This window comes from Struthio camelus, chromosome W (genome assembly GCF_040807025.1).
Source record: "Struthio camelus isolate bStrCam1 chromosome W, bStrCam1.hap1, whole genome shotgun sequence".
In the NCBI taxonomy this organism is placed as follows: Eukaryota; Metazoa; Chordata; class Aves; order Struthioniformes; family Struthionidae; genus Struthio; species Struthio camelus.
In genome coordinates, this window is record NC_090981.1 from 42,124,078 (window position 1) to 42,140,027 (window position 15,950).

At 42.6% G+C, this 15,950-nt stretch overlaps 1 protein-coding gene across 9 annotated transcripts in view; it reads right to left on the reverse strand.

Moving 5' to 3' along the window:
- LOC138060848 (soluble lamin-associated protein of 75 kDa-like) overlaps positions 1–15,950 on the reverse strand; it is a 52,777-nt gene extending 36,827 nt beyond the window's left edge. For 3 of the 9 annotated variants that reach the window (XM_068925297.1, XM_068925290.1, XM_068925288.1), the window contains exon 1: positions 298–454. The gene's annotated coding sequence lies outside the window, so the exon portion shown is untranslated. Of the gene's footprint in view, positions 1–49; positions 135–297; positions 475–2,475; positions 2,689–4,865; positions 5,039–14,287; positions 14,377–15,273; positions 15,343–15,841 lie in introns of those variants that run through there. The other 6 variants (XM_068925292.1, XM_068925289.1, XM_068925294.1 and 3 more) reach the window with 5 other exon arrangements.

Here is a 15,950-nt window from a genome sequence, read left to right on the forward strand (position 1 = left end):
CAGGCCAGGACGGACCGGGCCGCCCCCGCCCTGCCGGAGCCACCCCCACCTCGGCCCGGGCCGCGGCAGCGGCGGGCCCGGCGCGGCCCCTCGGCCTCCCCGGCGCGGCGATGGCGGCGGTGCCGGCGGGCACCTGGCGCGAGGGCCGGGCCGGGCCGGCGCGGCGGGCGGGGCCGGGGGCCGCGGCCAGGGCCGGGCCGCCCTGCTGCCCGGGGGCGCCGCGGCGGCGGCCGAGCCGAGCCCGGCGGCGGCAGGTCTCCCCCCGGATCCGCCTGGCCGCGCCGCGCCGCACCTCACCTCAGCCGGGTGGCGTCCCGCGGAGGCGGCAGGAGGATGCGGCGGCGCGGGGACGGATGGATGGATGGATGGATGAATGAAGGGGGCGGCGGCGGGCGGGCTGGCGGTGGGCGTTCACGGCAGCGCCGGCCGGCCGGCGCCCCGCCCGCCCCTCGCCGCTGACGCACTCCCGCTGCTGCGCCGCCAGCCCCGCGCCCGCCATGGCGGCGGCGGCGGCGGCGGGGGCGGGGGGGAGGCTGGCCCGGGCGCGGGCACAAGGGGGCTCGGGGCGGCGGCGCGGGGCGGCCCCAGCGGGAAGGGCCGCGGCCGCCCCGCCCGGCCCCGCCTCGCCCCGCCCGGCCCCGCCGCTGCCAGCGGGGCCCGGGGCCGCGTTTGGCACCAAGGTTGGGCAGGGGTCGGCCGGAAACACGCTCCACGATCCACCCAGGCAGCTCTGCTCGACAGTCCCCAGGCTTACCTCCCCCCTCCCGCCTCCCCTTTTTTTCCTAGTAATTAGGATTTCCTAGTAATACAGATTTTTTTTTCCTGCAGTTCCCTTTACAAAAACAGAAAATGTTACTTTCGCAGTGTTATGCAGTGAAAATTATTCTGCAGTGCGTATGAACAGCAAACAAGATAGGCTAATGGTATAAGATTAGATTGTAAACCTGTCAGGAAATTCTTCAGTACCGTATTCCCGTTCCCCCTCCCTGTTTCCCTCTTTACTGACAAATGAAAAAAACAACCCAGAAATTGGTTGCAAGTTCCTTTCTTCGTTTTTGCTAATGCTTTTATGGAAGGACCAAGGAGGTTGGGTCCTTTTTTTGGAGAAAAATTTTTCATCCATCTTTTATCACAGTAATGTACTACATAGTGCAAAAGTGATAAGGAGACCGTAACAATACATATTCTAATTTAATAAAAATAATGTGCTTGTTAATTGCTTAGGATATGAATGTGCTATTAAAGTCCCGGTCATAAAGTCTTTCAGATAAAAAAGGCAAAGATATGATCTTCAGGCAGAAAAATTAGACAAAAATCCTCCAATAAATTACTGCCTTCACAGTTCACCTCCGATATTGCTTTGAAGTAGATCTGCATTTTGTTTTGTTTTTTATTATTTCTCTTATGTTCTCTCTTATGCATGAAGGAACCTCCATGCAAAATCCACAAAGAAATACCCAGTTTCTCCTTTCTCTTTAAACTAATTTGTGTTGTGAGGCTTACAGAAGTCTTGACAAAAGATCAGTAGTAATAGCTAGTACTTTTTCAGGTAATCATATTAATCTCCCTGTGATTTTCCTGTCCGTTTGTTCTCTCCTGTATCTTGCTTACCTTGCAAATATTTTAAAGCATTTTCAACCTTGCTAATATGACTATTCACGCTAATGAAGTTCAATATATGCAGTGGGGGATCTTAAAAATTATATTCTGTGAGGTTGGGATGAAATTTTGCATATATATGCAACAGATTATAAATACATTTATACATACACACACATACCTATATTCCCTCCTCCCCCAGCAGAATGGGCCTTTATCTCTCCCTCAGGGCTTTTAGTTGCTATTATGATTTTTACAGTAAAGATCATACTCTATCACAGCTTTAAGCATGTATATGAAAAGCAGATACTCCCAGAACTAAATATTTTTATAAAACCTTTGAATCAAAGAGGTGAGGTAGAAGTGGAAGGTCCAGCATCTTACCAGGTGTTTTCATATCTTCTCTCTCCAGTCTGTTAGAGCAACTGATACTTTCCAAGAAATGTCAGATGGTAAAGAACCTCAACAGATTATCTAGCCCATCCTTCACTGAGACAAGACCAAGCCTGGGAGATGTTTGTCCTAAAATGATTTTTTATATCTGCAGTGAAGGAGATTCCCACAAGCTGCCTAAAGTAGCCTTCTAGATTAAGGTTTTTCCAGTAAAGAATGAGGCAAAAGAAAGGCAGCAAGTTCCCATCTTACCATATTTCTGAATATTATATGCTAAATGCCCTAATTAATGTTAAAGCATGATCTATAGGTACAAAATATGCATCTGACCATGCATTCAGTACAGCTTTTGTGAATTCTGCTCCAAAACATATGTTCCAGTGACATCTGATGTGCTTGCAATACCCGTATTAGCAGATGTTACAGCTTGGACTTATCACTGTAGAAAATCAAGAACTTTATAGCCGAAATACGGGGATTTACCTGTGAGAGACGTGGGTTTGACAGGTCAAGAACTGGTGGCAGACTTATCTCTGGGAAGCTCCGGTTCCTGCATGGCTGTTGAAGTGCACAGGTAGGCCAGTGAGATTTGGCAGCTGAGATGGAATTGGTAGTTTATCACTAGCGACTCAGGAGAGCTTAATCCATCCGGAAAAAGGGACAAGGCTGTTAACAAGAACAAGGCATCCTGGCATCCTAAGATACAAATAACCAAACATATGTAAGATGCAAAATCACGTACAATCATACCTAAGATGAACTTCTCCTTGTATTTCTTTCCTTTCACTCCTAGACACAGCAATCTTAAAAGTGGAAAACTAGGCATCCGAGAAAGACACATGCATCTTGCAATTCCTTTCACTGACAACTCCTTTTAGAGCACACCAGAGAGCTGTCAGGTACATCCACCCTCCAGATTCATCCTTTTTAACCTCTTCTGCTGACCTCCAGAGCAGAGGCAAATGCCACCCTGGCATTCTGCGCAGAGGCAGAAATGTAGAGCCACTCCAGTAAATGTAATGTCACCCCATCATCTCTGTTTATGGGACTTTCGGTCCACCTATGTGACTAACTAGCAAAAGTCCGTGAGTTCCACAATGTCATAACAAAGTTTTTCTCTACTAAACCCATGTTTCTATCTTCTTCCTTACAGTGCTTTACTAAAGCTAGAAACATCTCCCCTTCTGGTCAGGTTATTCCACATGTAGAAGGAATTTTCTGTATCAGCAAATTTCATTATCCAACAGTATATAAGAGAAATAACAGATCCTAAATTAACACCTCCTTTTTGATTTTCAGTTTCACCTCACAGTCTGAAATCTCCTTTTTTTCTTCAAGGACTGTAAGAGTTTTGTTTTCCCTGTCAGATCTTAAATTACCTAGTCCCCACTCTCTTAAAAGACTCCAGAAAAATATTCTGTCATCTGGTCTATGTGGTTCTAGAAAATTTTACCAGGAGTTGCGGACTTTTAGAGTATTTTAAGAATATTTCATAAGCTTTCATCTTTCTTGACAAAATCTTCATAGCCCCAAATACAGAATGGGCATTTATAGATAAACCAAAGGTGCTATAAGTGAACCAAATAGGAAGGTTTCTCCGGAAAAAATGGAAAGGTAAGATTAAATGTAGATGATTCCTCAATTACATTGTTTTGAGGAGTCATACGCCTATATGGAGATCCTTTTACCTCATGCAAGCAGAACTCCAGCGTGAACTGCCATCGTAGGCATCCTGTTGTGCTGTGTTGATATTGCCGTCAGCTGTATGACTTCCACATACACAGACATAACAATGTGCATACAATGTGTAGGCCTTTAACCACATCAGATGTGGTGTTCATAGCAAAATGGCATTAGTAGCACTGAGAACTGTGTATGTGAAGACGATGCCAAGTGGGATTTTAGATATAAAGAGCTCCGTTAGGGCTTTACCATCACAGAGCAAGCCGCCAGGGAACACTTCACATCGGCTGAAAAACAGCTCTAACAATTCTAAGGCTGCGCCTGCAGCTTGCTGGAACGTGTAGAGTCTTTATTGTTTCACCCGCCACACGTTCCAGTGTTGGGACTGCCCGCAATCAGTAGTCTGGCCTCCACAGGATGTATATCCCTTACCCCTCATGTCCCGGTACAATGCTCGTATTATGCAGTTAATTTGAAACCTGGCCCCGTGGCCTCTGTCCTCTTGCTGGCCCCATGACTTATTGCTCCTGCCGGCCCCAAGGCCTATGGCCCCTCACAGCCTCCCTAGTGTGAAATGAAATACCACAGCAATCCCATCTGCTCCGTGCAGCAAAAAGTCAACCAGGCGTTCACTCGTTGCAGTCTTTGGGAGTCAGAGAGGCTCTGTGCAGTGCACACAAGGGAAGAAAGAAGGAAAAGAGACAGCTGGAACAATTTGCAGTTAAATTGCACTGGAAAGCTTATATCGCCTTTACAAGACATTACTTAGCGAAGAGCAGAAAGAGCTACTGTGAGCAAGCTCAGTTTATCTTATCCTAGCGCACAGTGACAAGAACAAGTTAGTGTGAAGCAATTCATGGTGTGGATTTATAGTGTGTTAACCAATGTATAGTAGCTACCCCATGAGTATAAGGTAATTCCAAAGGGGTGACCCCTTTCATTTGTTTAAAAGAAAGTAAAGTTTTTCTGCACTTTTCCTCTAACCTTTGCCAGAAATACACAAAGTTCCCTTGTGCTTAAGAGAATTTCTCAATAAATACCAAAGCAGCTCTCTCCCGCTGGCTTTTCGTCAAATCCTTCCATCAAACTTTTCTTTGCTGTGATATCTACAAAAACTTGACAGCAGATACAGACCACTGATGGGCTTGACCCACTCCTTATCGGGCTGGTTGGTATTGTGTCACTGTTACCTCGTGCTTCTGTCAGCCCATGAACCCTCGTGTTTCCTTTTTTATAATGAGATTGCTGGTTCTCTGGAACCAGCCACAGGTAAGATTCCCCATGTCACCAGCCATCCTCCAGCCACAGGTAAGATTCCCCATGTCAACATGGCAGAGGAGAAAATGGTGGGACAGTCTTTGTCCTAAAATAAAGGCACACACAAGCGTTAATCCTGAGGCCAGGATTTCATCCTGTAGCTTCAAAACATACAAAAGAAGTATAGGTTGTTTTGCCTGTGACAGGAATTTTGCCCATCCTAGGTTTCTGCAGGTAAAAAGGTCCAACAACCTTATTTATTCTCTTGTTTAAAACAGTGATTTTTAACATGTGGACATGTATCCCTGTAGGCTTGAGAGAACTTCTAAAAGATTCCTGAAATATAATTAAGAAAAGCAAGTTGTTAGTTTAATTTTACTATATAGGAGTCAACAAAGCAGAGATCTGCAACCTGAAGAGAATGAAAACAATCACTCTAACAGAATATATATATAATGCCAAAAACTTAAGCAGAAAATAGCTGACGCTGTGTTTTATCAACAGATAAAACCTGTATATGTTTATTACTACAAAACAGAGATTCAGTAACACTTGTGAATAAGTCTTTGCATTTTATTTTTTAACTTTTTTTTCGCTTAAAGACCAGTCACCTATTGGACAGTCATATATTTAGAAGTAAATTCTTCTTTTCTGCTTTTTTACTCCAAAATTGAGAGTAAACATTGCTTTTAAAATTCATCTGCAGTTCTCTCTGTGTACCGTTTGTTTTTATAGGCTAATCCCGATGTAGATGGAGAGGACGTGTCTGTACATCCTGGGACTGACTGCGGACGTACACCACAGGGGTGGCATCAGCCCTCACTGCTGTGTGAGCGTGCCTACGCGTTTCTGCTCACTCTGCAGGAAGCGCCTGCGTGAGGAGAGCCGCTGCTGCGGCAGTGTGTTCCTGAAGCGAAGGAATACAAATGTCACATCTTCATTTCCTTCAGTCACTCTCGAATTGTATTCTGTCTGAGGAAGAAGAGAGAGCGTTTGTTGGGGAGACGGTAGGATGAACTTCTAAAGTTACATCCGGAAACCAGGGGAATCTCTGAAGATGGAGTACTTTGATCACAACAGGTAGGGGTGTAAGAGGGACAGAGAGGCTATCTGACAATCTAGTAAGAATTTTTACATCTTTTTTTCTCTCCACGTAATAGCAGGAGGCCCTCTCTGAGAAATGTAGGACTGGGAGGACCCCCAATCCTTCCCTTTGTAGTGAAGGAGAACTGAGCGCAGGCACAGCTCTAGCAGATGCTTATGTAATTTGCTCTTTTAAACCTCCCAGTGAAGAAGAATCCACTAGCTTTGTATTAAAAAAAAAACAAAAAACTTTCTTTGATATCTAACCAGACTTCACATCAATGCAAGTCAGTTACTTTCACTGTCCCTTGTCACTATGTCAGTGAGTGTGGTTGATCACAGTCCCCTTATGTCTTAGAACGTTCCCACATGCAGTTTCTCTTGTCCACACCAACCACCCCATTCTTTCATGCCTGCCTCAAAGACCATGTTTCCAGTCCTGACCTTTTATTGTTCTTCTCTAGACATTGCAACTTGTCAATATACTTCTTTAACTGCAGTACACCAAACTGGGCAAAATATACCACTGAGACCTCGCCAGTCCAAGTTGTCATTACTTCTGTTAACACATCCTGGAAAGCTGAAGCAAGAGAGATGCTGACTGGATATAAGGCAAAACATTTTCAGCTGAAGACAGTCAAGCGTTGGGACAGGTTGCCCAGATGCAGTGCAGTCTCCATTCTTGGAGATCTTAAAGACCAGGCTGGATAAAGCCCTGAGGAACCTGGGTCTGACCTCACAGGTGACCTTGCTTTGAGCAGGAAGCTGGACTAGAGAGGTCCTGCTGAGGTCCAACCTGAATTATCCTATAATCCTCTGAAAGAACTGCTTCCCTGCCACTAATACATCATTGCTGACCCATATTCAGTTTATGATGTACTATAATACCTAGATCATTTTCTAAGGACTGCTACCCACCCTATTAGTCCCTATGTAAAGGGTACGAATTTGATTTCTCCTTTCCAAATGCAGTCCTTGTATTGTTTGTTTTTTCTAAAATCAGTACAGTGAAATTTAGTGCAGCTCCTTCAATTTGCGGACATCTCTTTGTATTCCCATCTTTATATTCCACACCTGTATTTCCTCCCAGCTGGATGTCAACCACAGATGAAATAAGCACACTCTCTACTGCATCATCTGAGTTAGCAATGAAAATATCAAAGAGAACAGGAGGTAAGGCAGCTCTCTCGGGAACACTATTTGGAGTTCCTTTCGAGCTACATAGCAGACTGTGGATAACCACTCTCTAAGTGGAGTTTTTCTACCAGTTACGCACACACTACGTTCAGATTTCATCCAGAACATGTTTACACTCTTGTTTATATAGTTATCAGATGAGACCAGTTTTGTGAGTCTTGCCAAAGTGAAAAAACATCACTTTGGATGTTTCCTCTCTTTGTGCTAGACAGCTATCCTGTCAAAGAAGCATTGGCTTGTCTAGTACTTGAAAAATCCCCACTGGGCTATTCCTGATCACTTGCTCTCTAGTAACCGATTGTACAAGAATTTATCCCTGTAACTGCCTGGGTAACAAAGCTATGCTGATAGGTCTATAGCTTTCCACCTCTTTATTTTTCTTCCTGTTAAAAACTGGTGCTCTATTGAGAACTTAACACATTCTCCATCCTTGAAGATTCTCCATCCATTGACAGGTCAGAGGCTGCTTCAACCATTTTTTAAAGTAGACTGGAATGATTTTCAGCAGTCTAACTAACTTGAACACAGTCAATTTCCTTAAATATTATTCAGTTCATCCTTTAATTATTCTGTTCTGATTCCTCATGTTAAAATTAACCATGATCATTTATCACAATTATCTGATTCATGAAAACTGAAGAAAGTAGGCACTGAATACTTTGGTCTCTTCTGCATCTTTTGCTATAATTAGTCCCATAGCCTAACACTACCCTTTAGACTAGACCATCCAGAAGGTAGTTCTTGCCTGCCATCCTGATAGTAACCTAAAAGGTGAAGGTCAGCGGGAAGGATCACTCTCAGGTGTCCCACAGTCATGTGCAGCTGTGTCTGCAATACTGTTTCTTGTAACAAATGCTACTACTTCTCCTCACCTGTTTTTACCACTTACCATTGCTCTCAAAGACATCCTCTCTGCCATTTCCTAAGTTTGCTTTTTCTCAGGTCCACTGACCACTCTATTGCTGCTATATCTTCCCCTTCTAAGGACCACTCACCAGTTTGTAAGAGCTTTCTCCCAAATTGCAGAGCAAATGCTTTCCGCACCATGTTACTTGTGACACCTTTACAAGCCATTTGCTCAGTCAGCTGAGCAGGTGTAGCACAGCAACAGAGGAATACTGCAGCCTGAGATCCTCTACAGACTTTCCCAAGAAGCAGGAATACCTTCACAGAAAAGGTCTGTGGGGTCAGTGACCCAGTCCCAAGGACTATAACCTGAATTTCAATCTCAAGTTGATCTTCCTGTGCTATTCTCTTCAAATTACACACATTCTTTGACATTTCCAAATATCAGTCTGAGATTTTTACCTGCCAAAATCAATCATTCAAGAGGATGAGCCAATGTAAATATAAAATAAAATGAAATTGCTGGGTAAGTGACTCTGAACATGCCTTATTTAAATGCTATAACACGCATAACTTTAATTCAGGACTTTGTTTTTTAAGTACAAGCTCTTAATGAGGCTTTGAACAGAACCTTCTCACCTGAGAAAAGACTGATTTCATCACCTGCCAAGGAGGATTTTTCAGCTTTCTAAGAGCAGTGACCTGCAAGAAGCTGCTCTACTTTGGAGCATTTGTGATGAGGAACCCTAAATCTCAATTGTTCTGTAACCAATATTCATAGCAAGCCAAATAGAATTAACTTCTTTCTTGATTCCTAGGAGCAGGTAGAGATTTATTATCTGTGTTTAACATACAACTTGTTGAGAGAGAATAATATTATGTACTCGTGTATATTCTTGCAGGCCTAGGAGCTATATTTGGTTTCATTCTTTAAGTTATAGTCATTGTACAAATAACAATTACATTATCCAGATATAAAAGTAATGATTCTGCAGCAAGATGTTATGTTAGCTGAGAAACGTTATTTTCTGCATATTTACCAATCTGACTTTAATTTGTACTAGCTGTTACAAAACAGGCAAATTACTTCAGTGAAGGATATTCCTTTGATAAATTCCAGATAGGATCCAAAGCAAAAAACAGATGCTCCTGTGTAGAGTTGGCTGCCAAAAATCTGTGCAGAACTTTTTATAACTAATAAATGCATTTTTGTTGAAATTGAAGTATTTAATGGTAAAAATTTGATGTCCTTGACAATTTTTGGACAGAAACTATACATTTTTTCCCCCATTAGTGCTAAAATATCTTTGTAAGATAAAAATAGTGGGTTTTTTCCTAAGGTTGATTAATTTGTTTTTAATCAGTTGATATTTACTGTATATTACTGTTAGGTTATGGGATCAAAGGCTCATTTCCATTCACACAAAGGAGCCCAGAGCAGTAACGCAAGGCAGAGGAACCGCAATAACTCAGCCAGGAAAAAGGAGCCCCTGCCCTGGCTTTTCCCAGGGCTGTCCCAGGAGAGCCACGAGCCTCATGGGCCAGGGGTGACCCCCATCACAGCAAGTCAGTGGGAAAGGCTCCAGAGAGCACCTTTCAGACTGAGCTGCCCTACTGTCTGCATGGCCATGAGACTTATTATGGGATGCAGGGAAGAGCATTTGGAGATTGTACGTGACTTATTATGGGATGTTTAGGGGAGGAACCAAAGGCAGGGAAAGGGAAGGATCAAGGTGATTTGGGGAGGAACAAGTGTGGGAAAACAGGGGGATCGGGGACAACAGTGGCCATTCGGGGGTAAACACGTTGCTGGTGAGTACACTTCTCTGGCCATGTGCTGTACCTGATTTGCACAGTCTGTCCTGACTTCATTCTAAACTCTGCTTTTTAACTCTTTTCCTGGGTGAGGGCATCTCTAGTCTGGGTGCACCTGTGCATGGAGGTCTAAGTACCCGCAACTGGAGCAGGGACCGCGGGTCACAGGGGCCCATGTGCCTGTGGTGCCAGCAACCGGAGCGAGGGAGGGGGCCCACGTCAGCATGTGGTCACAAATGAACGTCGAGCTGGACTAACTAGCGAGTAGGGTGAGTGGCCTAGGAGCCAGCAGGGGGGTGCGTTTTGGAGCAAGGCAGCTGGAGGAGCTGGCTGCCAGAGGGACCGGGGGGTCCAGGCCAACTACTGGAGAGACTGTAAGATCTAGGGGTTGACTGAGAGACTCGTGTGTGTGTGTGTGTGTGTGTGTGTGTGTGTGTATGCGCGCGCCTGTCTATCTGTCTGTCTCTGTGCGGTAGGCAACTGGAGACCAGAGGATCCAAGGACCAGTTACTCAGGGATCAGTTGCCTTTTGGGAGTTATTGGGAATTGGGAATAAATTCTCAGCCTCACTACTGGTTGGACCTGGGCCATGGAGCTATGGCAGCTTTGCCTCTGTTGGGCTACCAGATTCATCCTCTATTATATTGTTTTGACATTGTATCAATAGTGTTTTCATCTCATTGCAACTAAACAATTTGTAATTTGTTTATAATAATAAAATCTTATATCAGTTTCAAAATAACTTTTAACTGAGAGAGAATTTGTCTTCTCATTCCAGTTCAGAAAAAAAGAATCCAAAGTATGGAATTTTTAATGGAGAAAATAATTCCTAATCACTTACACTTCTCAAAGGCTCTAGCAATTCCAGAAAATGTGAACAAATCACTAGAAAGGTTGTATTTGTATATGCTTACTAGGAAATCAAAAATAACTGCCATACAGTGAACTGCGCAAAGAAGGCCATAGTACATTTATGAAGTATTCACATCCTGGTATCTGATCATTTCAAAAGTCCCAGGACGATCTGAGGAGAATGTCCTTATTTCACCTCAAACAGTTATGCCGCAACTGAAATGCTGTTGTCCTAGTTTCGCTACAATTAAGACTACTCATTAGTCACAACTGCAATTTCCCTTCTTACAACACCCTTTGTGTACTCTAATAAATGAGGAGCAGACTGTTCTGATATTGCATTTCTATTGAATGTAGACAGCCAAACAGTGGAATTTAGAACATCCTACTGCTACTGCAGGCCATCGCAAACACAAACAGCGGTTTAGGACAAAAAGTGTCTAACAACACATCCAGCTGGAGTTGTGGGGCAAAATTCAAATCGGCAGAATTCAGCCACCCAAACTGAAAGAAGACTGGACCAGCAAGAAAAAACAGCTTTATTTTTCAGGGAAGATCTGCAGACTTCTAAAAAAACCTTTGGAAAGATTGCCAAAAAAAAGTCCACCTTTTTTCTGCTTTTAGATCTAGATATTTTTTCTAAGGATATTTTCGGTTTCTGAGATACCACCCAAATAGATTCTAAAATAAATGCAGGGGTAAAAAACTAGCTAAAAATTTTAATTTACCATCCAGTACTTTCTATCCAGAGCTTATTTGAAAGTCACAGTGGCCAGTCTAAAGAAACAGATTCCAGAAGATAGCCATCAGTTTCCTACCAAAAATAAAATATGTTACAAAACAGCCACCTTTTAAGTGACATACGCATACTCCATCATACGCTTAAATTGGAAAGATCACTGCTGACCAAAGTTACTCCTCAAATTTAAAAAATGAAATGTAAATATTAATACAAAATATTACTCTTGCTTAACTCTGTGTCCAAACATAATAAGGTCAATATTATGTTAATTAATATTTATGTCTAGAACATAATAGTAAAATTATATTTAATAGTAGAAACTGAGATCTAAACTGAGGCGTTCAAATTCTTACTTATGATTAAATCTGACATAAAGCCTGTACATAGTTTTTGTTGATTTCAGTACTTTCTTGACCATTCCTGACCTTTGTTGGGCTTCCAAGAAATAGTCGGAAGTTTTAGGATACAGCAATGCCTGCAGTATGATAATCCTACCTGAAAGGAAGACACATTATGTCCCTCCTTTCCTCTCCTTAGGGCTACTAGTATTTCAGGTTGCTGAAGCTTATACTTGTGAAGTAATACTTCTGACACTGAAGGAAAGAATGTTACAGGGTGGTGTACATAAATAGAGGGTTTGGAAAAGAGAGATTTGGGTTCCCGTTCCAATATACACTTTTTGTGTGATGTGAAGTTAGACATATAGGTGGATATTCAAACCACCTCACTTTACACATCTAACCTAAGCACGTGAAAAGAAGCTCAAACATCCCATTGTCAATGGACCTTCCAGAAAATAGTCCCTTAAATTGTGTAGACACAGCCCAGTGCTGTTTTTGGGAGGAAACATCTCACCTAACCCTAGGTGTTTACTGTGTAGAGGTCTATACCCACATGAGTTTCCCTATGCTCCTCTTATAGTCAGTGGAGAACAGCTATTTGTGCTTTAAGATGAAATGCCCAGAAGTGATTAGCATAGAAGTGAATGCCTATAGACTTCCCCAAGATATTTAAAATAATTGCAATTCACTTGCTGATGCATGATTTTCAGGAAACAATTGGTCTAAACTGTATAAAGCAAGAAGAAGTAATGAAAATCCTTCAGGAGTATTCCTTTCCTTGTTAAAAAACGGTAATAATCACAACAGTATGTTCCCATATGACTGTCACTGTTCTTTAATTGTATGTTTCTTTCAGGAAAGGATCTTTCACACCACATCTTTTTTGGCAGACTCTTAGGGCAGAAACAGTGGAGAAGGATGTACGTGAGCAGAACAACATGGGGGTAAGACAGACAAGCAGAAAGTCCTAGTCAGGGCAGGAGAATTTTGCCCTTGCAAGTAGCCTCATCTGTAAGAAGGAACTGCACACGGATTTTTTTTATGCCTGGTATCCAGAAGCTACAGAAAATAAACTGGAGAACAACATTTTTCATATTACTGTAAAATATTCTAAAGAAAGGTTAATAAAAATATTTTCTTCACTAACATCATTAAAGTCAGCCTGGTACCACCTTGATTATGAAGGTGCAGGAGGCAGGTCACCATCTGCAAACAAACAGCTGTTCATAGAAACAGATATCTCAGTGCCTTTTAGAGTACCTTGTACCTCTCAAAATGCCTGAACACAAGGCTTAGCAAATAGTATTAAATTATCTAAAACAAACAGTTTTCCTATGCTGGAGTTTTTTGTTGATTCCTATGTTTTTAATTTAAGGAAACATTTGATCAAAGGTGGTTGAGGCAAACTGAGAGGTTAGTAAATCCTGGTATACATAAGACCCTACTTTGGAAGGACTCACTGTACGGGGGTTCGTGGGATATATATCTGTTTTAAGGTGGGCTCTTTTTTGGCTCTTATCTGGCCTTTTAAATCTGAGCCTGAACCGGTGCTACAATCTATATTCCCAGGTGCTTCCTCTTCTCTTGTCAGGTGAATTTCCCCAGATACATTTTACTAGTCCCTCCCTCTTCTAAGTCAGAAGCATCAAATCTACCCACGTTTCTTCATCGTTACGCTGGTACTTAATTTCCACTCTCAAGCCAGAACTCTCTCTCCTGCTTGCTTCTGCTCAGACCGTTGCTTTCCTTCTACTTCTACCTCTAAAGCACTCTAGCTGGCAGAGAAGGAAGGATCCTGCTGTCTATGCAATGTAAATCTGACCAGTTTCAATACTGTAACTGCTAATCAACATTTTGGAAAGACAACAATGGCCCATTAAGGCCCTCTACACCAAAACCAAAATAAATACATAGTGAATTGTGAACATCCTCCAGAATTATATAGGTGACTTTACACTATACATAAATAATAATGTAGGGAGGGAGAGAGAAATTAAAAACACCACAGAAAGAAAGACTTTTTTTTCTATCTTCATGGTGAAATATTTTTTCACCTTCACTTTCACATTTCAATTTCCTGCTGATTGTTTCTTTCCAGTCCCCAGTTGTGCTGTGGCACTGACCTGTTCAGGAAACATTTCATATTTCTCATTTGGCAGCCTTGCAGCTTCAGATTCTGTGGGGTATTCATCAGGCAGAAAGTGCTGTTCTCTGTAAATGTTTATACCACCAGCATTACCTGTGTGCTTGGGCATGTGTTACACAGCACCTTACTCTGGGACTGCCTTTCACTCCTCAAGAGATAACAGCCAGCTTGTTTGCCCTTTGTCACTGAGACAATCTTTTTTTGCACTAGTCTAAAAAGCAGTCACCCTCCACCCCAGTCCATTGACTGGGGACAGGACCATCCTCTAGGAAGATGTCCTGTCTGGGTAAATGCCCACTTCCCTTAGATGAACTACCTTTGCTTATTACCTACCAAAATAAGTGGTCTTTCAGAATGAGGTAGCTTCAGCTCATTCTCCTTTTCCTCCTCCATCCCCCAGCTCAAAGCAAGCACATCATACCCTGCAAGAGAATTCATAAAGCTGAGAGCATTCAGATCCCTTAATGGCCAGTGTCACTCATCACATCTCTCTGCTTGCTCATCATCTAGGAATCGTCAATGTACTTTTTTCCATGCACTGTCACTCTCACTGAAAGGTCCTTAATTGAGAAGAGACCATCTCAGTGGCTGCTAATGCAAAATGATGGGAGAGGCTACCAAACACAGGCAACACACTGCAGCGCTCTTTAGCTCCCTGAATATCTTAATGTACGTTGATGTGACTAGTGTCCCATTTCAGGCTTCTCTAAGCCCAACCTGGATGCACTGCCATCAAGATGCCCAGGCAGCAGAATGACAAATGCCACACGGGAAGACCTGCAGAGCAGACGCACTCGAAGGGCCTGTTCTAGCATCTGGGTACCAGGGGCACAGAGGCTGCACAGGTCAGTGTCTGCTACTTGACTGCTCTGCAGCCAGGCACCTGCTGGAATTTCTCCCTTGCTTTTAATAAATACACTTATTTACTTACTAACTATACATTTGGATTCCTCAGTAAAGACCAATCATTTTTAGAAAGATTTTTGGCATAGCAACATAATATTTTCCTTTAAAAGTTTTCCTTTAGCTTAACCTAAAATGAAAAGGAGTTCTTATCCTGTAACGACAGCTGTCTGAACTCTGTGTTCATCGCACTATGCATCTGTATACTGTAGAGCGTGACAAATTATTTTCCATCACCGCTGGAATGTGAAGGGTATTGTTTTAAGCACCCTATTCTTCATTCCACAAGCTATGGCTTATTAGCAGAAGCAAGGGTAGCATATATGACTGTCAGTGCTGAAAGCATTAGTTGAAATTGGATTGACCCTGGGTTTAGTTTTAACCAATTTAAACAAAGATAAATAGTTTGAGCTTGCCTTGGGCGGGGGGAATAGAAGAACCACACTGACAGGAATGTTGTTCTATTAAAGCTGTTTCCCCCTTTCCTGAAAGAAAATAAAAGAAGGTTTTGTTAAAAGCCCCTTATCTGTTCCCAATAATGTAATGTTTGGTGGGAGAGATGTGAGAGAAGAGAATGGAGGCAAAATGTCCTGGGACAGGTCAGACTGAGATTCCTAGAATAAGAAGAATGAGAAACAGAAAGAAAACACAGTGTGAGAGTATGGCGTTCAAAGTTACAGTTGAGATCCCAAATGAGCTAGTACCCATCTACCACTAATGATTCATGGTAAAAGGTTAGGCTGGGAATTACATACTCTTCTCTTACCTATTTTAGAAGAAGCAAAAAGCTGACAGTGTTTTAATGATAGACCCTTAAGGTACAGAAGGACTTTCTTTTTTTTAAAAGAGTTGAAGAAAAAAGTTTAGGGCACACATAAATACCTATCAGACCCCTGCAAAGCCCACATCCAGATCTGTGACTTAATATCTGAAACATAGCCCACTTGAAGAGGAAAGCTAATGAAGCAGAACATCTTTTCCTACCTTTGCAATCAGCTCCTTCATCTTGAGTCTGGGTTTCATCAGGAAAGAAAAAGATTCAGTCATGTCACAGCATTAAAAAGTGTAGTGGATAATGTAAGGAACGGTCTTC